Consider the following 27,401-nt stretch of genomic DNA (forward strand, 5'->3'; position numbering starts at 1 on the left):
AACTCAACCAATATAAAATGTGAGCTGTTGGTTGTGATGAATGAACGAATGGGAAGAGGGTTGTGGGCCCCAGTGAAGCAATAATTGTTAACTGTTTCTGATAAGAAAAGTGTTGACAACTGTAATCCATGAATGGATGTCTGATAATAAGATGAAACAAATCATCAGTGAAATCTGACAGTAGTTCCAAACCAAAATTTTAACTGTTTGGATAATATCTCATTCCAAATAATATTTTTGATATTATATTCATGCAAATTTAATTGATGTACTAATTCGCATCCTTTCCTTATTCACTTAATTTTGTTTCTTTGTCTCTTTATTTATCACTTAATATACCTTAAAAACATAAAAGATATATGATATTGGAGGAGTTTGATTTATTTATTCATATACTCTATATAATAAATGAATATATTTTTATATTTATGTAAGAGATATTTTTAAAAAACTTAAAGATTTCCTAAAAAATTATTAAGCAAATATTTTCAATGTTGTTTTTCTGAGATGGTGCCTGATGTAAAGACACTATGAGTGTATAAAATTTGGAGAGTTGAAGTCACAATCTTACAAAAGCATTTCCTAAGAATTATTTTAATATACTTGTTCAGTAGATCAAGATTAAGCTAGCTAATTGAATGCCATCTTACTTCTTGAGATTAAGCAATCCATTTAAATAAGTGGTATTCATGATTTTCATGACATTTTGATTTATATATGACAAGTTATAGAATTTTATAGCATCAGCCCCTGCAGTTATACTACAGTGAAGACAGAAAACAATTATCTCTTTAAGCATCATCAACTTTTAAGTCCTTTTGAATAACATGCTTTCTTGTAGTTGCAACAATGTCATTTCTTTGTAGAAATTCTTATTCTCTGTTTTAAGTGTGTCAGCTATCTAATTAGTTCCATCTTTGCAGATGGTTAAAGTGGAGAAAATTAGCAACTGGATTCTATTTGGATTAATGCATGTTTATGTACATTAGCTTTTTGTTTGTCACTCTTATTTAAGTGTTCATTATATTGTTGAGTTTTTTATTCATACTTCTTAGACTTCTTTTCATCTTAATTATAAAATCAACACAAGCAAGGTCCTATCTCATCTAACCAAAATACTAAAATTTCTTTCTTCCAATATATATTTACTATACACCAGTTTGAAAATCAAAACCTCTTTATCTTAGAACATGTAAAAAAAAGGCTATCATGGTACATTGGTACAAACCCACTTTGGAAAGACCAATGGCCATGTACCAACAACAAACGCTCCAGAAACCGGAATTGAGCTATTGCAAAATCAGTTGCCATGATAGCCTGTAGACAACATTTATTTACAAATATCAGAAACAGTCATTCAAACATTAGCTTATCATACAAAAGTTGGCATGTACATTCAGAAATCTTAATGATGTGTTTAGGACTGCTAGTGTGGAGTAGTTGTTTTGTTACTAAATCAAATGTTTTTATATACCTATTACTAGTTATTTAATGATGGTTACTTTTTATTTGTTCTCCTTGCAATTGTGGTATTGTTTTAAACTTTTTTTTTTTTATTGGCAATACAGTTACTTTTATATAAAGCTTAGAAGTGAAGGTTTTAATCCCTTTGCCTCTGCAGAAATTAAAGTTCTAGATTTCTTTCCTTATTGATTGGCATAGTCACTTTCTAACAACTCTATTAAGTACACAATAACATTACTGATAACTTATGTTGCATGCATGTTGGTTTGACAACTTGGTTCATTATGCTTAAGTGAATTTCTCCATAATTTAAAACAATCCAAATGCAATAACATATTAAGACCACATGCTAAACAGCACAAAGGAGTTAAGAACATGTAGACCTGGTTAGACTAATGACACATTCGGGTAAAAATATCTTCATTAAGCACATCTTCAATAAGTTATTATCTCATATAAGATCATTTGTCATAATAGGAACATAGAAGTGATTGGAATAGGCTAATAACAACTTATTTTGATAAGCTTGACTATGAAGCTCATTGAAATAAGCTAAAGAGGTTATAATTATAAGAATCATCAATTATTATCATAAGCTCAAATAAAGTCCCTATAAGCTCTTTGACACTCCCTAAGTTATATTAGAATCTCTTCAGTTTCTTCATTTATTATGGTTTTGGAGAATATAATCTTTCTTAAGAACAGGTAAAAGAGCAGCCCAGATAAGAATAATCAAATGTATCTTTAGACCTGCATCCCTTCAGCACCATTAATGCAACTCCAATATCAGCCTCCTGAAGCATGCCAACATCATTTGCCCCATCACCAATACATAATGTTGTCTTCCCAGTTCCCAATTTTACCAACCTTGTAACCTGCATATTTTTTTGGCTGACATGGTTATAATATTTTAACAACCAAAGCTATTATTATACATAACTACTCAAGGAAATAATATTATTTTTATGACAGAAATTCAAATTGCACACCCATAGTACTCACACGAGCTTTTTGTTTGGGTGAAGATCGGCAACATATGACAGAAGCACAATTAATGGCAAGCTCAAAGAAGGACTTTTCCAAATTCTTGTTAAGAGAATAATCCAAGGACTTCCCATCGATTATCAAGCCAAACCCAGAAGACGTTCCTTTATTTGCATTAGAACTCTCTTTGGCAGAGTTAATTTGTGAGATTCCTTCTCCAATTTGCTTCTTAAGGCTTTCAAGAGAAGCCTAAGAAAATAACTTCAAATTTATACAACTTTCTCATAAAAAGAATCTAGAACAAGCCTTGCTAATGTACCCTATGTTGACTGCAGTTTCCATCTTGTCTCCAGTCAATACCCATAACTTGATTTTTGCCCGTGCAAGCTTTTCAATACACTCAGGAACCTCTATTTCCATGTCGAATAAGCTTTAAAACTTAGACAAATATCACTTTACAATTTGATTTTCTGAGATTGAGTTCGGCCCTTAACCCAAATTCTAAAAATAATAAATGCAAAGACTTACATAATTAGAAGTAGGAAGATTTAAAAGTTTACACTTGCCCCTTTTTGCAGTCTATCCTCAACTGCAGTAGCACCAAGAAGTATCAAATCTCTTTCCATATTGTCAGCAGCTGCATCCACCAGTGCATCTTGGTCTTCTGTTACAGAAGTTTTGACCTTTGAAAACTCCTCGTCCCATAACTTATATTCTTCTTCATCAAGTTCACGGTATGTGACTACCAGCCTCGGCGTACCTTTTGATATGATCTCTGGTTTCAACCTCAAACTGTCTTCCATGCTGAGAGCCTTTCAAACATTACACTGAATATATGCAGGGAAATACACAATTTGACGTTACTACATGCTACTAACAACTCCGTCATTCAAAAAGCATGGGAAGCAATAATTGAAACCTGTCTGCACCCTTGCATAGGAGCAATAATTGATTTTCCTCATTCCTCACTATCACTGACGTTCTTGTACCGTCCCGTACCCGGGCGTTGACAAAGTCAAGGTCAAAGTCAACGCAAGGCGTCGCTTCAAGAGACAAGGCGTCGCCAAGAGATAAGGCGTCGCCAAGAGATAAGGCGTCGCCAAGAGATAAGGCGTCGCCAAGAGATAAGGCGTCGCCAAGAGATAAGGCGTCGCCAAGGGATAAGGCGTCGCCAAGAGATAAGGCGTCGCCTAGAGATAAGACCAAGGCAGCTATGGCACCGCCTCCCCGATACCCATGGGTAGGAAAGACCATGGAGGGGGCGGCTCTGTGGGGAAGCCTCGGACCCTGATGACCAGGGGACAGTGATAAAGAGAAGAGAAAGGTGGCTTAAAGGCCATAGAGAAAGGTGGCTTAAAGGCCATAGAGAAAGGTGGCTTAAAGGCCATAGAGAAAGGTGGCTTAAAGGCCATAGAGAAAGGTGGCTTAAAGGCCATAGAGAAAGGTGGCTTAAAGGCCATAGAGATAGCGCCTGTGCGGAGCAGCCTGACTTGTGAAGTACCCCTGCCACCTCAGAGACGCCCTTGGGATAGATACGCCCCAAGAGAAGGATCATGCCTAGGGGCAGCCAGGTGCAGGGTGCGAGAGAAAGGCAGATACGCTCTCACAGTGAGTGACTAGAGACTTGGGAGCATGAGATGGCGCCCAAAGAGTCACCCCTTGCGCAGTTGCACTCCCAGATAGGAGGTCTCCGGCGAGGAAACACCCTCAGACCGGGTAATGGTGCTGAGAGACCCTCCACGTGTACAGTAGCCAAGTCAGAATAGTAACTCCAGCGTGACAGGTGCCAGGTAATTAAAGTGAGTTAAAGTGAGTTAATATGTTTTAGTGCATTTTCCGTTTCGAGCATTTAAAGTACTATAACTGCTTCCCGAGCGTTTCGGACAGCTTAAATGCGCTGAGCGTTTTATAATAAATGCGCTTTAAGGTGCTTTGAATGCGGGAACAGCTTAAATAGTGCTTCGAATGTTGGGAAAGGGGTTCGAACTTTTGGCAATTGCAGAGAGATACTCTAGTTGTTTGCTTGAGCCTTGAGGTTGCTCGCGAGGGACTAGGGAACACTTTTGCCAGAACGAGAATATTCACGAGAGTTAGATACACAGTTTTTACAGCACCTTCAGAGTGCCATACGCGGTGCTCAGATACGGAGGTGCCCAGTTTTTGGTGTTCTTGCTGGCTGACTTGAGCGTCGGAGTGCAAACGGCCGCTAGGGCGCCCTTTTGTCCTTTTGCAGGTATCCACAGGTATTTGGAGGGAAGGTGTCCCTAGCTGACGGGCAGGTTTGCGCGCGAAGACGTCCCAGGTCCACCGGACGGAACATTTGGCGCCCACCGTGGGGCCGATTTAAAACAACGGTCCCATAACACATTTGAGAAGACTTTTTTCGAGAAAACGAACCAGAATGGCCACCACTAGAAGAGGTAGGGGAGCCAACGCGCGCACCACAACTGGTGCCATGACCCTGGAGCGACTCCTGACGATAGTACAGGGGCTGCAGGGAGATATGGAGAATTCCCTGGCGCGACAGGGCCGCATGCAGGACGACCTTGACGCCTCCGAGGCTAGAAACGCGGAACTCCAACGTGTGAACGAGGAGTTACGTCGGAATGTGAGGAACAACCGTGCGGGGCACGAGGCCGAGAATGAGCCCCTGACCCCACCCAGGGAGTTTTCCACACCTTTCTCGCAGGAGATCATAGACGCTGTGGTCCCCAATACATTTACGGGGCCCAAGGCGATCTTTACCGGAAGGGAGGACCCGGAGGCGCATCTGTCCGCTTTCCACACGCAAATGGTCCTGGTTGGTGGTACTGACGCCGCCAAGTGCAAGTTGTTCATGAGCACCCTTATGGGGGATGCTATGGACTGGTTTATCAGCCTGCCGGACGGTCATATCACGTCGTTCAGGCAGTTGACGCGTCTGTTCAGGGAACAGTATCTGGCCAATAGGCCCCCGCCCCCAGAACCCTATGATCTTTTTGGGGTGAAGCAGTACCAAGGGGAAACCCTGAAAGAGTATATCAACCGGTTTGGAGCTCAGGTGGTGAAGGTCGGGGCGACAGACCAGAGTATGATCACGTGCGCCTTCAGAAGGGGTGTGTGCCCCGGCCCTTTCCACGCGTCCATCACTCGGAGGCGCCCACGAAGTTTCTCTGAGATAAGACGCCGGGCCGTAGAGCACATAGCCTATGAAGAAGAGGTGTTCATCAAGGGCGTCAGTGCCGTGCCGCCACGCCCTAGAGCGCAGACGCGGGCTCCCGTCGTCAGGGTCAACGAGACCACGATGGAAAAGAGGAAAACGGACAGGAAGCGTCCGTACGAGGCCAGGAAGCCCCAACCGCGAGGGCCAGCACGTGAGGAACGCCCCACCAGAGAGAGGGCCAGGCCAGCGCGGTATCACTTCGTGATGGACCTAAAGGACCTCATCGCCGTGCCCAACATAGCCGAGAGGTTGAGGCGGCCAGAAAAGACGGACAAGGTACTGGGACCCCGTAAAGAGTCCTGGTGTGAGTTCCACGAAGCCTTCGGCCACAAGATCGACAACTGCTTGTCCTTGGGCTACCAGCTCGACGAGTTTGTGAGAAACGGCTTCCTGACGGATTATGTCGCAGAGACCGCCGCGACCGCCGTCCAACCGGCGCCGGCGGAAGGGCAGACACATGAGCCACATGAGATGCCTGTCCTTAGTGAAGTTCATACCATCGCGGGAGGTTTCTCCGGCGGGGGACCTACCGCCTCCCAGCGCAAGAAGTATGCCAGGGGGGTTAACTCCATCGAAGAGAGAATGGCTGGTGAGCCATGGGAGTCGGACCTGACATTCAGAAGGGCCGACCTGTTGGATGTGATTCCACACGACAACGACCCTGTGGTCATCTCGGTTGTCACGGCCGGTAGGAAGGTACACAGGGTCCTGGTCGACCAGGGAAGCTCGGCGGATGTCATGTTTTTATCGACATTCAACAAGCTGCGGTTGTCCCCTGATTTGCTAAGCCCCTATACAGGATGCCTGTACGGGTTCGGGGACAACCAGGTGGAGGTCCGGGGGTACCTGGAGCTGAGGACGACGTTCACGGACGGCGAGGCGTCACGGACGAAGAGCATCCGATACCTGGTCGTGAACGCCGAATCCGCTTACAACATCTTGTTGGGCAGACCGGCATTGAACAGACTGAATGCCGTATCCTCCACGCGCCATATGAAGATGAAGTTGCCGGATCTCAGCGGCAAAGTCATCGTTATAAAGTCGGACCAAGAGGAGGCCCGAAGGTGTTATGTGAACAGCCTGAAGTCGAGGAGGAACGTCTTCATGGTGTACGAACGTCCGCCGAGTGCGGACACGACAATGATCGAGGCGTCGCCAAGAGCAGAGGCGACGCCCAGAGAAGAAGCGTCGCCAAGAGAAGAGGCGACGCCAAGAGAAGAGGCGACGCCAAGAACAGAGGCGACGCCCAGAGAAGAAGCGTCGCCCAGAGCAGAGGCGACGCCAAGAGAAGAGGTGACGCCCGACAATGAGGCCATACCCGCAAGGGCAGCGCCCGAAGCAGATGTCCCCATGGAGGAAGACTCCGACGAGGCGGTGCCCGTCGAGGAGGATACGAGGGAACATCCGGTGGCTAGCGCCGTCGAAAGGGAGATCGGCGGCAAGCCTTTCAAGTTGGGAAGCTCGCTGAACGCGGAAGAACAGGAAGGGGTGGCAGCAGTGATTTTGCGCCACCTCGATGCCTTCGCATGGTCCGCCTCAGACATGCCCGGCATCGATCTTGACTTCCTATGCCACCACCTGAGCATGGACGCCACGGTCCGCCCCGTGCGACAAAGAAGGAGGAAGTTCAACGAGGAGCGGCAGCAGGTGGTGAGAGATAAGACGCAGAAGCTGTTGCTGGCCGGTCACATCAGGGAGATTCAATACCCTGAGTGGCTCGCCAATGTGGTCTTGGTGAAGAAGGCCAACGGAAAGTGGAGAATGTGCGTAGACTTCACTGACCTAAACAAGGCGTGCCCAAAGGACTCGTACCCGTTACCCAGCATTGACGCCTTGGTGGATAGCGCGTCCGGTAGCAAAGTGCTGAGTTTTCTGGACGCCTTCTCGGGGTATAATCAGATAAAGATGCACCCGAGGGATGAGAGCAAAACCGCGTTCATGACCGAGACCTGCAGCTACTGCTACAAGGTGATGCCCTTTGGGCTGAAGAACGCGGGCGCCACGTACCAGCGGTTAATGGACAAGGTCCTGGCGCCGTTGCTCGGGAAGAGCGTGTATGCTTACGTCGACGACATTGTTGTGGCGTCGCAAGATAAAGCGCAGCACATGGCGGACCTGGAGGAATTGTTTGTCACAATCTTCAAGTACCGTCTCAAGTTAAACCCCGAAAAGTGTGTCTTCGGGGTAGAAGCCGGAAAGTTCCTGGGCTTTATGCTCACGGAGAGGGGAATCGAAGCAAACCCGGACAAGTGCGCGGCGATTATCGCCATGCGCAGCCCGACGTCGGTGAAAGAGGTGCAACAGCTGACTGGGCGGATGGCGGCACTATCAAGGTTTGTTTCCGCTGGAGGAGAGAAGGGGCATCCCTATTTCCAGTGCCTAAAGAGAAATAGCCGCTTTGCGTGGACTGATGAGTGCGAAGCGGCTTTCATCAAGTTAAAGGAGTACCTGGCGACGCCGCTGGTCCTCTGTAAACCGGTAGCGGGCGTGCCCCTCCGGTTATATTTCACAGTAACAGATCGGGCTATCAGCTCTGTTTTGGTCCAGGAGCAGGACCAGAGTCAGAGGCCCATTTACTTCGTGAGCAAAGCACTGCAGGGAGCTGAGACAAGGTACCAAGCGCTAGAAAAAGCGGCTTTAGCTGTGGTGTTTTCCGCCAGAAGGCTCCGCCACTACTTCCACAGTTTCACGGTGGTAGTGATGACCAACCTCCCCATACAGAAGGTGTTGCAGAAGCCTGATGTGGCGGGAAGAATGGTGCGTTGGGCGGTTGAGCTGTCAGAGTTCGACATCCAATACGAGCCCAGAGGATCCATCAAAGGGCAGGTATACGCGGATTTTATAGCGGAACTGTCGCCCGGAGGTGAACAAGGGGTAGAAGCGAGCTCGCGGTGGCTGCTCTCGGTTGATGGTTCTTCCAATCAACAGGGGAACGGCGCTGGAATTGTCCTGGAGGGGCCCAATGGCGTCTTGATAGAGCAGGCTCTGCGCTTCGCCTTTAAGGCGAGTAACAACCAGGCGGAGTATGAAGCCTTGATTGCAGGGATGCTGCTAGCCAAAGAGATGGGCGCACAGAACCTCCTCGTGAAGAGTGACTCCAGTTGATTATAGGGCAGGTATCAGGGGGTATCAAGCGAAGGACCCACAGATGGTGGCGTATCTGAAATACGTCCAGGTGTTGAAGGGAGCATTCAACGCTTTTGAGCTAACACATGTCCCCAGGGAGCAAAATGCCAGAGCTGACCTGCTTGCAAAGCTGGCCAGTTCAGGCAAGGGGGGTAGGCAGAGGACAGTGATCCAGGAGACGCTCAAAGCTCCGCGTAGATTCGTGGAAGATAACAGGGTGGACGTCCTCCAGATACGCACAAGGAAAGGGAGGCCGAGGAATCATTGTTCCGTAACCCAGGAGACCCAGAGGGCGCCCCGCATCAGTACATACGTGGATGCGCCCGAAGGGGAGCAAATGCAGGTGTGTGTCCTAACTGAGGGGGACACTTGGATGACGCCTTACAAGAGGTACCTGGCGGATGGGGCTCTCCCAATGGAGCCCGAAGAGTCTAAGAGGGTCAAAAGAAACGCCGCACGATATACTTTGGTGGATGGGGTGTTGTTCAGGCACGGCTTCACCCACCCTATCCTAACTTGCGTCAGTGGCGACGAGTGCACCAGGATAATGGCGGAGCTGCATGAAGGCATCTGCGGGAGCCATGTAGGAGGAAGGTCCTTAGCCTCCAAGGTGATACGCGCAGGTTTCTTCTGGCCGACAGTGAAAGAGGGTTGCGCGCGACATGCTCAGCGTTGCAAACAATGCCAAAAGCATGCTGACTGGCACAAGGCGCCGCCGGAAGAGTTGCGATCTATACACGGCCCGTGGCCTTTTCACACATGGGGAATCGACATTCTAGGCCCATTCCCACTGGCGATCCGGCAGATGAAGTATTTGATCGTTGCTATTGAATACTTCACCAAATGGATAGAGGCGGAACCCGTAGCACAGATCACCGCGCACAAAGTCCAGCACTTTGTGTGGAAGAATATTATATGTCGTTTCGGCGTACCGAGGCGGTTGATATCTGACAACGGGACCCAGTTCGCCAGCCAACAGTTGAAGAACTTGTGTGCAGAAGTGGGCATCAAGCAGGTGTTCGCATCAGTTGAACACCCTCAGACTAACGGTCAGGTAGAATCAGCAAACAGAGTTTTGCTAAGAGGGCTCAAGAGAAGGCTGGAAAAGGCGAAGGGGGCGTGGGCAGAAGAGGTGCCAAGAATTGTATGGGCGTACCACACCACGCCCCAATCTTCCACCATGGAGACACCTTTCCGTTTGGTATATGGGGCGGATGCGATGATCCCAGTTGAAATCCAGGAAAGTTCACCACGTTTCTTGAACTTTGTGGCCGAAGAGTCCAATGAAGAGAGGCGGGTGAATCTGGATCTGCTGGATGAAGCTAGGGAGGAAGCTAAGATAAAAGCCGAGGCGGTAAAAAGAAGAGTAGAGCGACAGTACAGCTCTAAGGTAAAGCCGCGGCAGTTTCAGGTTGGCGATCTAGTCATGAGGAAGGCCCATCCCTACGAGCTGGAGAACAAGCTATCTCCTAAGTGGACTGGACCTTTCAGGGTTACCGAGGCTAAGGGCAATGGCTCATATAATCTAGAGACCTTGGACGGTGCCCCCATTCCGCGTAGTTGGAATGCGGCCAATCTGAAGTTTTATTTTAGTTAACTTATGTAAAGCATTGGTGTAACATTTATATTAAAGGGGACGCTCTTTTTCCCCTTCAGGGGTTTTTTAACGAGGTCACCCAATAAAAGAAACAAGTTGCAGAAAAAGATTTGTCTTGGTTTTCCGGTCTTTATCTTTTCTTTGTTTTGGGTGGCGTCGCCAGAAGACAGGGCGTCGCCAAGACAAGGCATCGCCAAGAGATAAGGCGTCGCCCAGAGATAAGGCGTCGCTAAGGGATAAGGCGTCGCCCAGAGATAAGGCGTCGCCAAGAGATAAGGCGCCGCCAGGAAACGTAAAGAATGAGATGCGCATGGAGTATGAGATGCAATGCAAGCAAAGAAAAGCGACATGGTGGAAACCAATTATAGCATAGCAAGATATCTTTACAAGCAAGAGATGTTACGACATTTACAGGCTCGTATACGTGCTAAACCCTAAACCCTAAACCCGGTGGCAAAAGATCAACAACTGCGTCGAAGAGAAAGGGTGTTGTTCCTTTCCCAGGTCGCCCTGCGTGATGGGTTGGGGCGCACAGCCAGTTGATTCTTGGGTCGTTTCTCACAGCACTGTGGGCAACATCCACCAGAACTACCTCGAAGTACTTGTGAGCGGAGTCCTTACTTACCCAGCGAGCTTGGTGGAGAAGAGTTTTCGCTCTCGATCCCCAGCGCTCGGCTAAGCTGCAGCCTCCGCTCTTGGTTGATTTTCGAACCTGCACCAAAAGAAGACAAGCATATCAGAGCCGAATGCAACATATACAGCGAGAAGCAACAAGGGTAAGAGTTGCTAGGGCAATGGCTCGTACCAATGTACTTCTCTAGGGTTCTGGCGTTGAACTCCAAACTGATCAGGGTGGCGGAGTCAAAGCCTCCCGCCTCTGTGAGGATCCGGCAAACCACTTGGTCAGTTGGAGATAGTTTCTTGAAGGGCGTGGATTTGAGGACCTTCGTCTCCCGTACCCAGTACAGCGGAAAGCCGTCCAGGGCGGAGGGGACGAGGTCAGAGCAGCAGATCTTGAAAAACTTGCCCTTCCACCCAGTGAACGAGTTCTGGAAAGGGGCCAGGAGAACCCTACCAGGGACGTTGCTGAGAGTTACCCAGAGATTGTTCCTTTGCTTCTTCACCTCAAAGAAGTGAAAAAAGATACCAAGAGAGGGCGCGCAACCCAGGAACCCGAAGAGAATGTCGAAGGCTTTGATGAAGGCCCAGCTGTTGGGGTATAACTGGGCCGGAGCGGCGTTGATCTCCGACAGCACTTCCCTCTCGAACGGGGAGAAAGGTAGACGTATGCCGACGGTCTTGAAGACCGCTTGGTAGAAATAGAAGAAGGGGACCCCGTTGTTGGCCCGCTCGTCCCCACACACCGGTTCCCCCAGGACGCAAGGAAGCACAACAATGTCATCGTCGTGCCTCCTCGCGAAGGCACGATGGTCGTAGGAGCAGGAGTCACCCTTGTGCACCCGTATGGCCCTGGGAGCAAGAAGGCACGAGCACTCGTCCAGAAGCTCGCTCGAGGCCCAGGGGTACAGGTCTTTGGGATTAACCCTGGGGGGGGGAGCGCAGGAAGACATGTTTGGTGTGAGTATGAGAGGTTTGAAGGTAAATGGTGCACTGGTGTTTTCAAACACTAAGTGAGTATGATCACCGTGAGAAATCTTTGTGAAAAGAAAACAATGTGCATAGAGGTTATAAAAGGAGCGGGAAAGTGGATGACAGTTGTGATGGTTTGAAGAAATAAATGCGGCAGTTGGAGCGCCAAACGACATAAACGTGGCACCAAGTGATAGGTCCACCTGGCTGAGTGTGGGGGAATGTTCCTGACACAGCTGGCTCAGGCTCAGAAAGTGTCGTATCAATGGAACGCTCGAGAATACGGTGCGCCGTCAAAGAGAAGGTCAGAAGCGCAGAGGATATCGGGGCAGGTGGCGGTGCATCCCATCAGCCGTACGGAAGGTACCACGTGGATGACACGTGAGTCCAGGGTTATGTCCCCGAGACCAAGGTCAAAGTCAAAGGCGTCGCCCAGAGATAAGGCGTCGCCAAGAGATAAAGGCATCGCCAAGAGATAAGGCGCCGCCCAGAAACGCTAGCGGAATCCCCTCCCCGATACCCACAGGTAGGAAAGACTGTGGAGGGAGATGGATTCGAAGGTGTTATTAAGCCAGTCCTCGAAGGCGTTGCCTCCCCGATACCCACAGGTAGGGAAGACTGCGGAGGGAGGCGAGTCTGTTCAGGCTCCAGTAGGCCGTTGACAGGGCCGTTCCCCGATACCCGTGGGTAGGAAAGACCACGGAGGGAATGACCTCGCCAGAAGACTCGGTGTTCTTAGATACCTTCGGATGATACGCCGCAGCGGGCATCGCCATGGCGTAGGCGCCGCAGGTTCCGGATGCCCAAAGGCGTCCGACGTAGCGGAAGAGCAAACAGAAGACAGGCGAAACAATTCGAACGAAGTAAAGGTAAACCACTCAGGTGGAGATTCGATAGATTCAATGTATCAAGTTTGGAGTGCAAAGTAGCGATTGTGTCAAATTGCAAACAATTCGAAAAAAGAAATTACAAGTTATCAAAAATGAGGGCGGTGTAAAATGTAAAGGAAAGTGGCCGTCAAGGCAGCGTTTCAGTCGTCAAGGTCGAAGGGAACCACCTCCCCGTTGACGACATGGTGGGTAGGGTCGCAATTCGAGACGTCAACCCCAGGGTTCGCGCAGGCGGCCTGAGCCAGAGCCTCTTGGAACCCTTCCTCGTAAGTGCCCGCCATGTCCGCAATGAGAGCTTTCTTCTCTTTCTCTAGCGCCTCGACAGCGGCGTCCCCGGAAGCCACCAGCTTTTCCAAAGCCTCCTTCTCCACGACGAGGCCACTGACTTCAGTTTTCAGTTTGTCGCGTTCCGCCTGGAGAAGACTAATGGCTTCGGCCTGCTCACGGTAGCGGCTCTTCAAGTCCTCTTGAGCCTCCCCGGAGGCTTCGATCATGCCCTGGAGGCCGGTTACTTGGACTTGAAGGCTGGCTTCGCGTACGAAGAAATCAGCTTGGAGATCCGCCACCTCCGCTAGTTGATTCTCTGCTTCCGCTAGTTGTTTCTTCGCCTCCTCCTTGGCCGTCTTTGCCAGCTTTAGAGAAGTTTGGGAAGCCTCGTCCTGACGCTTCAGTTTTTCATTCTCTTGTTCCAGAGCGGACATTCTCGGTTCCAGAATGGACATCTTCGTTTCCAGGGTCTGGAGTTTGTGTGCCAGCCAAGCAGCGTTTCTGGCCTGGGTGCGCCAGTCGATGGCGACGGACAGGAAGGCCCCCAAGTAGTAGGGCATACCTTCCCTCCTATCGGGACTCTCTGGCATGTCCTCCCCGTTGAAGCCCCTCAGAAGCTGCATGACAGGAGAGGGCAGGGAGATGATGTCGGGAATGGCAACGGAGGCGGCAGGGGTAGCGGACGTTTCAGCGGGGGGCGGAGCAGGAGTTTGGGCGGCACGGTTGCCTTCTTCACCTTGGACTGTCGAGGCGACGGGGCAGGAGGCGCTGGGAGGGTTGTCCACAGGGGAATTTCCTCCTTGAGGTGAAGCCGTTTGTGGTGTCGGAGCCCTAGCAGCCCTCCTCCTTTTGAAGACTATCCCCCCGCCGGAGCCTTCATCGTCGGATGAAACCACCAACACCCTTTTTCCCTTGTCTAGAGGGGCCGGAGATGATGACGCGGCCACGGCTAGGGGCACTGCGGCGATGGGTGAAGGTGAACCGGGAGTTTGGGTTTGTGGCGGTGGTGAAGATGGGCCTAGCGGGGGTACGGTAGTGAGATCAGCGGCGATGGCAGTAGGGGCGGGAGTGGCGTCGCCTTTAGCAGCACGAGCGGCCTTCAGCGCCTTTGCCAACAACGCCTTCTTGGAGGAACTCATTACTGACCCTGCACTCAGATAAACCACATGGCAGAAATCAAGACAAGTTAAAGCATGACACATCATACAAGCAAAGCAGGCAAGAGAAGCTAATAGAGAAAGCGTAAAGCAACAAGAGGCAGGTAACAGAGCACAATGAAGGACGAGACTCCCTACCGAAGTATGTGGTCAAGGAGTGGGCGTTGTACTCGCTAGCGATGAGTTTCGCTGTGCTAAAGACGATATCCAGGCCAGCCAAGGCTTCGCCTATCGCCCTATCAGCAGGGGATAGCTCATCCAGTGTTTTTGGCTTTAGCAGTTTTGGGTGCTCCGTCCAGTACAGGGGAAAACCATCCAGGGCCGTAGGGTCACGCTTGGCGCAGCAAACCCTAAAGAATTTGCCCTTCCAGTTCTTGAATGAGTTTTGAAAAAGGGTGAGAAGGATCCTACCCGCGATCCCAGAGAAGCTCACTCAGCAACTTTTCCCCTGTTTCTTCACTTCGAAGAAGTGCAGAAAGACGTCCACAGAGGGGAGGATGCCCAGATGCCCACAAAGGATTTGGAATCCCCGGACGAACCCCCAGCTGTTGGGGTGTAGTTGGGCCGGGGCGGTGTTGATCTCTGTAAGGAGCTCCCTCTCGAAGGGAGTGAAGGGAAGGCGCACCCCGAGACGCTTGAACACCGCTTGGTACATGAAGAAGAAGGGTTTCCTCTTCCTGGCCCTATCGTCGATGCACACAGGTTCCCCTGGCCTCCCAGGGCGAACGGAGATGTGGGCGTCGTGAGTACGGCAAAAGGCGTTAAAGTTATACAGGTGGGGGTCACCACGGTGGTCCTCCAGGTCCTGGAGGGTGGTCAAAGAAGTGCATTCATTTAGAAGGTCTTCGGGGGCCCAGGTGTAGAGGGCCTTATAATCGGTAGAAGAAGGAGAACCAGGGCCTGGGCTTGGATGCGTCATGATGCGGTTGAATAACTGAGAAAGAGCAAAGGAGAGGGTTTTAGCAAGTGGCATTAAGGCAGAAAAGGGGGCAGAACTCCAAGAAAAGGCCCTGCCCACACGAAGGGAAACCCTAGAAAAATCCTACCCACGCGAGAAGTCGAGAAAGGGGAAAAACAGAGAAATGCGAAGAGAAAACGTGAATGCAAGAAAGGTAAACAGGCCCAGGCAGTTCATATCATCACAGAGAACCAAAGAGAAGAAGCTATCGGAGAGGAGGAACTGTACCTTGTCGCGTTTGAGTGCTCGAAATGTGGAGAGAGGGCAGAGAGAGCGCAGAGACCTTCAGGGAAGATGAATAGTGCAGAGAATACGAAGAGTGCGAATGAGAGCGTAAATGGAACAGTGTGAGAGCGCGGGGTTTGTGTAACTTGAGCGCTACGCTGGTAACCCAAGAGTCGCTAGGCAGGAGCCGTTCGATCGAGCCACGTTTCGCGAGATTGGGCGCGCGCTGGGAGCGCAAGAGGCTCTCAGGGCTAACCGGTGGATGCTCCACGTGGAAAACGATTACGCGCGGTCTTTCAAGATATGTCAAGTCAGCAATAAAGAGCGCCTCATTGGCGCAGAGCGGGTCACATCACTTGCTCAAGTTGTCGCGTCAGAAGGAATGGCATGGCACCAGGGTGCCACGTAGACGGATGGGGGCGTGGCCTTAGTCTTTTCGCTGAAAACAAGTTTTCAGCTTAAGACTGGGGGGCTTGTGTAACGTCCCGTACCCGGGCGTTGACAAAGTCAAGGTCAAAGTCAACGCAAGGCGTCGCTTCAAGAGACAAGGCGTAAGGCGTCGCCAAGGGATAAGGCGTCGCCAAGGGATAAGGCGTCGCCAAGGGATAAGGCGTCGCCAAGGGATAAGGCGTCGCCAAGGGATAAGGCGTCGCCAAGGGATAAGGCGTCGCCAAGGGATAAGGCGTCGCCAAGGGATAAGGCGTCGCCTAGAGATAAGGCGTCGCCTAGAGATAAGACCAAGGCAGCTATGGCACCGCCTCCCCGATACCCATGGGTAGGAAAGACCATGGAGGGGGCGGCTCTGTGGGGAAGCCTCGGACCCTGATGACCAGGGGACAGTGATAAAGAGAAGAGAAAGGTGGCTTAAAGGCCATAGAGAAAGGTGGCTTAAAGGCCATAGAGAAAGGTGGCTTAAAGGCCATAGAGATAGCGCCTGTGCGGAGCAGCCTGACTTGTGAAGTACCCCTGCCACCTCAGAGATGCCCTTGGGATAGATACGCCCCAAGAGAAGGATCATGCCTAGGGGCAGCCAGGTGCAGGGTGCGAGAGAAAGGCAGATACGCTCTCACAGTGAGTGACTAGAGACTTGGGAGCATGAGATGGCGCCCAAAGAGTCACCCCTTGCGCAGTTGCACTCCCAGATAGGAGGTCTCCGGCGAGGAAACACCCTCAGATCGGGTAATGGTGCTGAGAGACCCTCCACGTGTACAGTAGCCAAGTCAGAATAGTAACGCCAGCGTGACAGGTGCCAGGTAATTAAAGTGAGTTAAAGTGAGTTAATATGTTTTAGTGCATTTTCCGTTTCGAGCATTTAAAGTACTATAACTGCTTCCCGAGCGTTTCGGACAGCTTAAATGCGCTGAGCGTTTTATAATAAATGCGCTTTAAGGTGCTTTGAATGCGGGAACAGCTTAAATAGTGCTTCGAATGTTGGGAAAGGGGTTCGAACTTTTGGCAATTGCAGAGAGATACTCTAGTTGTTTGCTTGAGCCTTGAGGTTGCTCGCGAGGGACTAGGGAACACTTTTGCCAGAACGAGAATATTCACGAGAGTTAGATACACAGTTTTTACAGCACCTTCAGAGTGCCATACGCGGTGCTCAGATACGGAGGTGCCCAGTTTTTGGTGTTCTTGCTGGCTGACTTGAGCGTCGGAGTGCAAACGGCCGCTAGGGCGCCCTTTTGTCCTTTTGCAGGTATCCACAGGTATTTGGAGGGAAGGTGTCCCTAGCTGACGGGCAGGTTTGCGCGCGAAGACGTCCCAGGTCCACCGGACGGAACAGTTCTTTTGCGGGAAATGCTGAACTCTAACACATGTAGAAGCTGATACACTCTGCTAGTCAAAATTTAACCCAATGAATAGTAAATTAAACTCAAATTTTAAAATAATGAAAATGTGTCAAAATTATAATATGCTATGTAAAGACTTGTTCAAAGCTTCTTAAATCACTCTCTCTGCATCGACCAAATATATCAAACAGGTTCAGACCTATTGATAGAGTTTATCAGAAATAAAGACAAAGAATGCAAACTATAAATATATACCACTCATTGGCACTACATGAACCATAACATTTATTAAATTTCAAGTAGAATTTTCTCTTATTAAGAGTTAATAATGATTCTTTTATAATGATTCTCTTACTAAAACCAGATTTAAGAGCCCAGACACTTTCTGAGAGTCTTTCCCTTTACATATGATTTTGCAGAAAGGAAAATTTCCCTATAACTATAATTTATACCATACGAAAAATCCATAATTGAACTTTTTCTTTTATGGGTCTTATATACAATGAAACTAGTTGAATAGATATATGAAGATGTAAAAGGAAGGGCAAACCAAAGCTTTGAAAATCCTATTATAATTTTGTTTTAGTGAGAAGCCAGATAAAACTTTGTTGACAATAGAAGCTGAACTACTCTATTAAATAGAAGTTATATGATCTCATCTGAGATGACAAATTTGGCCACCAACATTGTGGGGAACATATTAGAAAAGGGAACATGGTAAAAGGAGTTAGCCAACCTGTCAACCTTTTTTCCACTTTCATAATGCAATTCGTGCAATGATATGCTTGATTGTGTCCTTGCAAAAAACTCAAAACCAAGCTCCCTTGCAGCTATGACAAAAGCTGCTTCATCTGGTGATTCGGCTTCATAGGAAATTTCTCCAGATTCATTATCTTCATCTGGAATAGCTGTGTGACAAATAGCTAAAACTCGAAAGAATTTCTGTATGAAGTCTGAACATGGTTCATTAACCCATTGCCCATTCACTAAAACTAAAGCCCTTAATTGGATGCAGAGTCTCACTTGCCTAATTACTCTGGCCCAAGAAATCAGAGGATCCACCATCAACATCAGCCCTGAACTTTTGGAGAGATTTTTCATCATGAAGATGAGTTGTCACCTCCAAAGCATGCTTTAATTTCAGATTAGTTTCTCCGTCAAGATTCATAGTCTCGACATAATTTTATTTTATTGTTTTGAAAGATCTCAAATTGGTTTTACTTTCATTTAAAAATTGACACAATCTTTTTTTTTCTAATATTGTTTCATTGACTAACTCTACAGTGGGACTTAATACCGATTTAGTATTATGTTTTCAGGTTGGTAGTAATTAGGTATTAATTTGGCCATAAAATATTTTGTATTTGACATATGTATTCAAATTTAAAGAAGAAGTTATTATGTTGACGAATATCATGTGGAGTATTGAGTTTCCATGGTGCACATAAGATAGCAGAAGACCAAAATGCTCATACAGGGATAATGGAAGACATTGAGCACGCACCAAAGAGGAACAAACGAAAAGAGCAAGAACAGAGAAAAGATGAACAATTTCTTACTTTGTTATTCATTTTCTGGACAGAAAACAACAGATTGCTATTTGTAAAAGAAAGGAACCTAAGTAAGAAGGCCCATTAGGAAAAACAAAACCAAGCCCAATAGAAAATAAACTACAAAAATAATGAAGCCCAATAGCCTTCCTCAAGCTGGAGGTTGATAATTTTTCAACCCAAGCTTGGAAACCATTTACCGAATATGGATTGATCAAGGACCTTGGTGAAAATGTCAGCATGTTGCTCAGAACTCTTGAAAGGGAGAAAATGAAATAATTCAGATTGTAGTTTTTCTGTAACGACGTGACAATCTATTTCAATATGTTTCATGCGTTTGAGAAAAAAAAGATTTGAAGCAATGTGTCCGACAACTTGATTGTCGCAGAACAAATGGACATTTTGTTGAATATTGATATGAAGATCTTGTAGAAGAAAGATGAGCCATTGGATTTTACTATGCAGTAGTAACAAGAGCTCGATATTCGGTTTCGGACGAAGAGCGCAAAATAGTATTTTTTTTTTGTTTTCCACGAAATCAAGTATTCTAACTCTGGCTTCAACTTGTGGAAAAAATATACACCTAAATATTGATCACTGGAATAAATTTTAGGAGTGTTTTTGAGTATTTCTAATTTTAATATATTATTTAAATAAAAATAATAATTTTCTTATCAGTTAGATAAAAAATGTTGCTTTTAAAATGAAAATAATGTTAATATTTGAATCTCATGACAAAATTTTTGTATTTGGTTTATATGTTACTCATCCGTTTGACCTGAAATTTGTTGCGTTTTGTCCCAAATTCAGTTGAGATTCTTACGTGGAATTTCAGGAAAAAAACTATTCTAGGAGAATTTTTCAGAAATTTTGGGCAAAACTCGTGAAATTTCGCCCTACTTTCCGAAATTTTAGTTTAGATCCGTATTGCGCTGAAAAAATTCACACAGGTACTTTCATATGTTGTTTGCACCCAGGTAAGGAGGCACGTCCATAAAAAAATCACAAAAAGAAGATACGGGGGTATTCTAGTATGAAATTTTTACAAGATGTTCGTCACTGTGTCTAATGAGTTTTGACTGAGATTTCGGCCCCAGATTCGTCCCACAAAGATGGCAATAAATTTTTTATTCATCACTGCCATGGCTGAAACGAAGGTTTGTTTGTGTGTGAAACTGTTTGATTTTTTTCGTGGGTGAATACTCATTCGTTTGACCTGAAATTTGTCGTGTTTTGTCCCAAATTCAGTGGAGATTCTTACGTGGAATTTCAGGAAAAAACTATTCCGGGAGAATTTTTCAGAAATTTTGGACAAACCAAGGCTATCCTCTACCAAAACTCGTGAAATTTCGCCCTACTTTCCAAAATTTTAGTATGGGTTCGTATTGCGCTGAAAAAAATTCACACAGGTACTTTCATATGTTGCTTGCACTCAGGTAAGGAGACACGTCCATAAAAAAATCACAAAAAGAAGATACGGGGGAGAAAAGCCAGGACTCTCTGTTTTCGGAACACCAGTTTTGTTCACTCACGGTCTGGGACTTATGACGCCCTACTCCCCGGGTATTCTTGTCTGAAATTTTTACCAGACGTTCAGCACTGTGTCTACTGAGTTTTGGCTGAGATTTGAGCCCCAGATTCATCCCACAAGATTGGCAATCAATTTTTAATTTATCACTGCCAGGGCTGAAAGGAAGGTTTGTTTGTGTGTGAAACTGTTTGATTTTTTTCGTGGTTGAATACTCATCCCTGTGACCTGAAATTTCTAGCGTTTTGTCCCAAATTCAGTGGAGATTCTGAAGTGGATTTTCAGGAAAAAACTATTCCCGGAGAATTTTTAAGAAATTTTGGGCAAACCAAAGGCTATCCCCTACCAAAACTCGTGAAATTTCGCCCTACTTTCCGAAATTTTAGTCAGGGAGCGTATTGTACTGAAAAAATCACACAGGTACTTTCATATGTTGTTTGCACCCAGGTAAGGAGGCACGTCCATAAACAAATCATAAAAAAGAAGATACGGGGGAAAATAGCCAAGACGCTCTGTTTTCGGAAAACAAGTTTTGTTCACTCACGGTCTGGGACTTACTACGCCCTACTCCCTGGGTATTCTGGAATGAAATTTTTACCAGACGTTCTTCCCTGTGTCCACTGAGTTTTGGCTGAGATTTGAGCCCTAGATTCGTCCCACAAGATTGGCAATAAATTTTTTATTCATCATTGTTAGGGCTTAAAGGAAGGTTCGTTTGTGTGTGAAACTGTTTGATTTTTTTTTGTGGGTGAATACTCATCCGTTTGACCTGAAATTTGTCGTGTTTTATCCCAATTTCAGTGGAGATTCTTACGTGGAATTTGAGAAAAAAAGTATTCCCGGATAATTTTTCAAAAATTTTGGGCAAACCAAAGGCTATCATCTACCAAAACTCGTGAAATTTCGCCCTACATTCTGAAATTTTAGTATGGATCCGTATTGCGCTGAAAAAATTCACACAGGTACTTTCATATGTTGTTTGCACCCAGGTAAGGAAGCACGTCCGTAAACAAATAACAAAAAGAAGATACGGGGCAGAAAAGCCAGGACGCTTTGTTTTCCGGAAACAAGTTTTGTTCACTCTCGGTTTGGGACTTACAACGCCCTACTCCCCAGGTATTCTGGTCTGAAATTTTTACCAGATGTTCGTCACTGTGTCTAGTGAGTTTTGGCTTAGATTTGAGCCCTAGATTCGTCCAACAAGATTGGCAATAAATTTTTTATTCATCACTGTCAGGGCTGAAAGGAAGGTTCGTTTGTGTGTGAAACTGTTTGATATTTTTCGCGGGTGAATACTCACTCGTTTGACCTGAAATTTGTCGCGTTTTGTCCCAAATTCAGTGGAGATTCTTACATGTAATTTCAAGTCCATAAACAAATCACAAAAAGAAGATACTGGAGAGAAGTTATGCTCACTCTCGGTCTGGGACTTACTACGTCCTACTCCCTGGGTATTATGGTATGAAATTTTTAGTAGATGTTCGTCACTGTGTCTACTAAGTTTTGGATGAGATTGGAGCCCCAGATTCGTCCCAAAAGATTGGCAATAAATTTTTTATTCATCAGTGCCAGGCTTGAAATGAAGGTTCGTTTCTGTATGAAACTGTTTAATTTTTTTCGTGGGTGAATACTTATCTGTTTGACCTGAAATTTGTCGCGTTTTGTCCCAAATTCAATGGAGATTCTTACTTGGAATTTCAGGAAAAAAACTATTTCAGGAAACTTTTTTAGAAATTTTGTTTAAACCAAGGTTATCCTCTACCAAAACTCGTGAAATTTCACCCTACTTTCTGAAATTTTAGTCTGGGAACGTATTGCTCTGAAAAAATTCAAACAGGTACGTTCCTGTGTTTTTTCACCCAGGTAAGGAGGCACGTCCATAAACAAATCACAAAAAGAAGATACGTGGGAGAAAAGCCAGGACGCTCTGTTTTCGGAAAACCAGTTTTGTTCACTCTCGGTCTAGGACTTACTACGCCCTACTCCTCGGGTATTCTGGTCTGAAATTTTTACCAGACGTTTGTCACTGTGTGTACTGAGTTTTGGCTGAGATTTGAGCCCCAGATTCGTTCCACAAGATTGGCATTAAATTTTTTATTAATCACTGCCGGGCTTGAGAGGAAGGTTCTTTTGTGTATGAAACTGCTTGATTTTTTTCGTGGGTGAATACTCATTTGTTTGACCTAAAATTTGTCGTGTTTTGTCCCAAATTTAGTGGAGATTCTTACGTGGAATTTCAGGAAAAACAATTCCGGGTGAATTTGTCAGAAATTTTGGGCAAACCAAGGCTATCCTCTACCAAAACTCGTGAAATTTCGCCCTACTTGCCGAAATTTTAGTCTGGGTCCGTATTGCGTTGAAAAAATTCACAGAGGTACTTTCATATGTTGTTTGCACCCAGGTAAGGAGGCACGTCCATAAACAAATCACAAAAAGAAGATACGGGGGAGAAAAGCCAGGACGCTCTGTTTTCGGAAAACCAATTTAGTTCACTCTCGGTCTGGCACTTACTAAGCCCTATTCCCAAGGTACTCTGGTATGGAATTTTTCCCAGACGTTCTTCACTGAGTCTATTGAGTTTTGGCTGAGATTTGAGACCCAAATTCATCCCAAAAGATTGGCAATAAATTTTTTATTCGTCACTGCCAGAGCTGAAAGGAAGGTTCATTTGTGTGTGAAACTGTTTGATTTTTTTCGTGGGTGAGTACTCATCCGTTTGACCTGAAATTTGTCGCGTTTTGTCCCGAATTCGTTGGAGGTTCTTACATGGAATTTCAGGAAAAAACTATTTTGGATGAATTTTCAAAAATTTTGCGCAAACCAAGGCTATCCTCCACCAAAACTCGTGAAATTTTGCCATACTTTCCGAAATTTTAGTCTGGGTCCGTATTTCGCTTAAAAAATTCACACAGGTACTTTTATATGTTGTTTGCACCCAGGTAAGGAGGCACGTCCATAAAAAAATCACAAAAGGAAGATACGGGAAAGAAAAGCCAGGACACTCTATTTCTGGAAAACCAGTTTTGTTGACTCTCGATGTGGGACTTACTACGCTCTACTCCCCTGGTATTCTGGTCTAAACTTTTTACCAGACGATCGACACTATGTCTACTGACTTTTCGTTGAGATTTGAGCCCCAGATTCGTCCCACAAGATTGGCAATAAATTTTTTATTCATCATTGCCAGGGCTGAAAGGAAGGTTCGTTTGTGTGTGAAACTGTTTGATTTTTTTCGTGGGTGAATACTCATCCGTTTGACCTAAAATTTGCCGCGTTTTCTCCCAAATTCAGTGGAGATTCTTACGTGGAATTTCAGGAAATAACTATTCCCGGAGAATTTTTCAGAAATTTTGGGCAAACCAAGGCTATCCTTTACCAAAACTCGTGCAATTTTGCCCTACTTTCCGATATTTTAGTCTGGGTCCGTATTGCGCTGAATAAATTCACACAGGTACTTTCGTATGTTGTTTACGCCCAGCTAAGGAGGCACGTCAATATAAAAATCACAAAAAGAAGATACGGGGGAGAAAAGCCAGGACGCTCTGTTTTCGGAAAACCAGTTTTGTTCACTCTCGATCTGGGACTTACTACGCCCTACTCCCTAGGTCATCTGGTCTGAAATTTTTACCAGAAGTTCGTCACTTTGTCTACTGAGTTTTGGCTAGGATTTCAGCCCCAGATTCGTCCCACAAGATTGACAATAAATTTTATATAAATCACTTCCAGGATTGAAAGGAAGGTTCGTTTGTGTGTGAAACTGTTTGATTTTTTTCGTGGGTGAATACTCATCTGTTTGACCTGAAATTTGTCACGTTTTGTCCAAAATTCATTGGAGATTCTTACGTGGAATTTCAAGAAAAAACTATTTCGGGATAATTTTTCAGAAATTTTGGGCAAACCAAGGCTATCCTCTACCAAAACTCGTGAAATTTAGCCCTACTTTCCAAAATTTTAGTCTGGGTCCGTATTGCGCTGAATAAATTCACACAGGTACTTTCGTATGTTGTTTGCGCCCAGGTAACGAGGCACGGCCATAAAAAAATAACAAAAAGATGATACGGAGGAGAAAAGCCAGGACGCTCTGTTTTCGGAAAACCAGTTTTGTTCACTCTCGGTCTGGGAATTACTACGCCCTACTCCCCAGGTCATCTGGTATGAAATTTGTACCAGACGTTCGCCACTGTATCTACTGAGTTTTGGATGAGATTTGAGCCCGAGATTCGTCCCACAAGATGTGCAATAAATTTTTTATTCACCACTGCCAAGGCTGAAAGGATGGTTCGTTTGTGTGTGAAACTGTTTGATTTTTTTCGTGGGTGAATAATCATCCGTTTGACCTGAAATTTGTTGCGTTTTGTCCCAAATTCAGTGGAGATTCTTACGGGGAATTTCAGGAAAAAACTATTCGGGGAAAATTTTTCAAAAATTTTGGGCAAACCAAGGCTATCCTCTACCAAAACTCGTGAAATTTCGCCCTACTTTCCGAAATTTTAGTCTGGGTCCGTATTGTGCTGAATAAATTCACACAGGTACTTTCGTATGTTGTTTGCGCCCAGCTAAGGAGGCACGTCCATAAAAAAATCACAAAAAGAAAATACGGGGGAGAAAAGCCAGGACGCTCTGTTTTCGGAAAACCAGTTTTGTTCACTCTCGGTCTGGGAATTACTACGCCCTACTCCCCGGGTCATCTGGTGTGAAATTTTTACCAGACGTTCGTCACTGTATCTACTGAGTTTTGGATGAGATTTGAGCCCGAGATTCGTCCCACAAGATGTGCAATAAATTTTTTATTCATCACTGCCAGGGCTGAAAGGATGGTTCGTTTGTGTGTGAAGCTGTTTTATTTTTTTGGTGGGTGAATACTCATCCGTTTGACCTGAAATTTGTTGCGTTTTGTCCCAAATTTAGTGGAGATTCTTACGGGGAATTACAGGAAAAAACTATTTCGGGAAAATTTTTCAGAAATTTTGGGCAAACCAAGGCTATCCTCTACCAAAACTCGTGAAATTTCGCCCTACTTTCCAAAATTTTAGTCTGGGTCCGTATTGCGCTGAATAAATTCACACAGGTACTTTCGTATGTTGTTTGCGGTCAGGTAAGGAGGCACGTGCATAAAAAAGTCACAAAAAGATGTCACGGGGAGAAAAGCCAGGACTCTCTGTTTTCGGAAAACCAGTTTTGTTCACTCTCGGTCTGGGAATTACTACGCCCTACTCCCACGGCTATCTGGTCTGACATTTTTACCAGACGTTCGTCACTATGTCTACTGAGTTTTGGTTGAGATTTGAGCCCGAGATTCGTCCCACAAGATGTGCAATAAATTTTTTATTCATCACTGCCAGGGCTGAAAGGAAGGTTCGTTTGTGTGTGAAACTGTTTGATTTTTTTCGTGGGTGAATACTCATCCGTTTCTACTGAAATTTGTCGCGTTTTGTCCCAAATTCAGAGGAGATTCTTACGTGGAATTTCAGGAAAAAACTATTCTGGGAGAATTTTTCAGAAATTTTGGGCAAACCAAGGGTATCTTCCACCAAAACTCGTGAAATTTCGCCCTACTTTTCGAAATTTTAGTCTGGGTCCGTATTGCGATGATAAAATTCACACAGGTACTTTCGTATGTTTTTTGCGCCCAGGTAAGGAGGCATGTTCATAAACAAATCACAAAAAGAAGATACGGGAGAGAAAAGCCAGGACGCTCTGTTTTCGGAAAACCAGTTTTGTTCACTTTCGGTCTGGGACTTACTACGCCCAACTCCCTAGGTCATCTGGTCTGAAATTTTTACCAGACGTTTGTCACTGTGTGTACTGAGTTTTGGCTGAGATTTGAGCCCAGATTCATCCCACAAGATGTTCAATAAATTTTTTATTCATCACTGCCAGGGCTGAAAGGAAGGTTCGTTTGTGTGTGAAACTGTTTGATTTTTTTCTTGGGTGAATACTCATCCGTTTGACCTGAAATTTGTCGCGTTTTGTCCCAAATTCAGTGGAGATTCTTACGTGGAATTTCAGGAAAAAACTATTCCGGGAGAATTTTTCAGAAATTTTGGGCAAACCAAGGATATCCTCCACCAAAACTCGTGAAATTTCGCCGTACTTTTCGAAATTTTAGTCTGCATCCGTATTGCGCTGAAAAAATTCACACAGGTACTTTCGTATGTTGTTTGCGCCCAGGTAAGGAGGCACGTCCATAAACAAATCACAAAAAAAAGATACGAGGGAAAAAGCCAGGACGCTCTGTTTTCGGAAAACCAGTTTTGTTCACTCTCGGTATGGGACTTACTACGTCCTACTCCCTGGGTCATCTGGTATGAAATTTTACCAGACGTTCGTCGCTTTGTCTACTGAGTTTTGGCTGAGATTTGAGCCCCAGATTCGTCCCACAAGATGTGCAATAAATTTTTTATTCATCACTGCGAGGGTTGAAAGGAAGGTTCGTTTGTGCGTGAAACTGTTTGCTTTTTTTCGTGGGTGAATACTCATCCGTTTGACCTGAAATTTGTCACGTTTTGTCCCAAATTCAGTGGAGATTCTTACGTGGAATTTCAGGAAAAAAATATTTCGGGAGAATTTTTCAGAAATTTTGGTCAAACCAAGGCTATCCTTTATCATAACTCGTGAAATTTCGCAGTAGTTTTGGAAATTCTAGTCCAGGTTTGTATTGCGCTGAATAAATTCACACAGGTACTTTCGTATGTTGTTTGCGCCCAGCTAAGGAGGCACGTGCATAAACAAATCACAAAAAGAAGATACGGGGGGGAAAAGCCAGGACGCTCTGTTTTCGGAAAACCAGTTTTGTTCACTTTCGGTCTAGGACTTACTACGCCCAACTCCCTAGGTCATCTGGTCTGAAATTTTTACCAGACGTTCGTCACTGTGTCTAATGAGTTTTAGCTGAGATTTGAGCTCCAGATTCGTCCCACAAGATGTGCAATAAATTTATTATTCATCATTGCCAGGGCCGAAAGGAAGGTTCGTTTGTGTGTGGAACTGTTTGATTTTTTTCGTGGGTGAATACTCATCCGTTTCTCCTGAAATTTGTCTCGTTTTGTCCCAAATTCAGTGGAGATTCTTAC

General features: G+C 45.8%; 1 long non-coding RNA gene across 2 annotated transcripts; it reads right to left on the bottom strand.

Annotated features, from left to right (window-relative positions):
• Positions 1-1,107: 1,107 nt before the first annotated feature.
• Positions 1,108-3,197, bottom strand: LOC137836723 (uncharacterized). Of its 2 annotated transcripts, none has more exons than XR_011085339.1 (3): positions 2,467-2,904; positions 2,215-2,339; positions 1,108-1,317 (listed from the first exon to the last, which is right to left on the bottom strand). It is a non-coding gene; the product is annotated as an uncharacterized lncRNA (long non-coding RNA). The 2 variants fall into 2 exon arrangements; XR_011085338.1 differs by lacking the exon at positions 1,108-1,317 and adding an exon at positions 2,977-3,197 and having other exon boundaries at positions 1,324-2,339; positions 2,467-2,858.
• Positions 3,198-27,401: the final 24,204 nt, after the last annotated feature.

This window comes from Phaseolus vulgaris, chromosome 4 (assembly GCF_000499845.2).
Source record: "Phaseolus vulgaris cultivar G19833 chromosome 4, P. vulgaris v2.0, whole genome shotgun sequence".
Classification (NCBI taxonomy): Eukaryota; Viridiplantae; Streptophyta; class Magnoliopsida; order Fabales; family Fabaceae; genus Phaseolus; species Phaseolus vulgaris.